Source organism: Nannospalax galili, unplaced genomic scaffold (genome assembly GCF_000622305.1).
Source record: "Nannospalax galili isolate Female #2095 unplaced genomic scaffold, S.galili_v1.0 scaffold60, whole genome shotgun sequence".
NCBI classification, from domain to species: Eukaryota; Metazoa; Chordata; class Mammalia; order Rodentia; family Spalacidae; genus Nannospalax; species Nannospalax galili.
Window position 1 is genome coordinate 576541 of NW_008346989.1, and position 1790 is coordinate 578330.

Here is a 1790-nt window from a genome sequence, read left to right on the forward strand (position 1 = left end):
TTTATCTACATAGCACATGGTAATTAAAAGTACCAGACTGGTGGAACTAACCTTATTGGATGTTTAACAGCCATAGTTTGAGGCCTATACTAATGTGGTCAGAGGGACTTAAAGGATGGTTTTTGTCCCTAGCCATCCAAGGTCAACTAAGTTCCAGGGGACTATGGAACATCTCTCAAAATGTCCTGTAACTGTTGTGAGTCACCTGTCCTCTTGTTCAGGGAGGCCATGGAGACCCCATGAGATGGACTTGAACCAGTGTCCAGTCTGCAAAGAGGAGGGTCAACTCAGAGGAAACATCTCATCCATGCTTCCAAGTGAAGCCAGCCATGGTCGAGAAGGACCTTTGACTTATCTTCACATAGATGGAACTGGTAAAAGAAAGGAGCCAGGGGCTCCTCCCAAGCCCATGTGACCCCTGAGGAACAGATCCTCAAATGACCTTATGTGTAAAAATAAATTGCGTTACTTGGGCCAAACTTATGGTCTTAAACACCCAAAAGGAAAGTATAACCAAAGAGTAAAGTTATCAGTATATTTCTTTAAGAGTTCAAGGGATTACACTTCCCAGACATTAGGCTTAAGTCCATATAAAAAGTTTTTAGACAATTATTTCTCATTGATCAATTTATTCCTAAGCAGAAAGTGCCGCTCAGATGTAAGACTTCAAATCTGGGTCTCTGATACTGTAGTGCCCACCTGTAGCTAAGGGAGACAACCAGCTATTGTTCTAAAATGATGGATAAATTTGTTTTCTCCCCCTATCTAAACAGTTGTTCTCATTCATTAAAGGAGTGCCAAGCAGGGTCACTGGACCCTCATCTAAATATCCAGCCACTCTTCCCAGTCAACTAGTCCAGGCTTGGAAGACAAAAGAAAAATGAGGAAGAACCCAGTAGAGGGATGCTTTTGGAAGCCCTTGTCAAGAAATTACAGTAGACTCTCATATGAACATTTGAAAATTGCCCTGTTATGACTTTTTTCTAGTTCCCTGTCTAGAACTTGTAATGCTAATTATTCTTGCCTTTACTTTTCCTTCACATCTCCTATTCACCAGTCAAGGACTTTCTTTTCCCCCTAGTGATAAGAGTTAGGCAATTTGGGAGTCTTTTAGATAGACCCACTGAAGGGATACTCCAATTGCCTCACCCTGTGTCCCAAGAAGCCAGAGCAGTCTGCATCTTGATTCCCTATCTGTAAGTTGGGTAACTTATTCAGAGGATGGCATGATAAGAATAGGAGGTAGGAATTGGCTAGGCAGTCAGGGGGCAAAAAAAACATAGAAAAGTAGCCAGTTTCTTGGCTAAAACTCACAATGTCCTTGGGCCTCTTAGCAACATACTCCGTTCCAAAGGCCAAAAATATTGAAAGTATTTGGGAGCTTTTATCTAATCCTTAAAAGATATTAGGGTTACCTCCTCAGAGGGGGTAATCTTAGAGTAGTCAAAAGTCCCATAAAAATAAATAAATAAAAGAAGAAATAGTACATGGAAAAAAGAAAGAAAAGAGAAGCAGGATCTTATCAGAAAAGATATGAACCAATATTTTCAGACCAACTTCTCTTTTCCAAGAATCTTTACAGAACTGTAGATAAGACTACAAGTCCTAGATCTAGCTTGCCAGTATCTTTCAGAGTGATTTTATAATGAATTAATGCATATAAATAATTCAGTGTAGAGCTTGTTCCATGATATATGTTAGAATATCTGCTTTTAATGCCAGGCGTGGTGGCACATGCCTTTAATCCCAGCACTCGGGAGGCAGAGGCAGGCAGATCTCTGTGAGTTCAA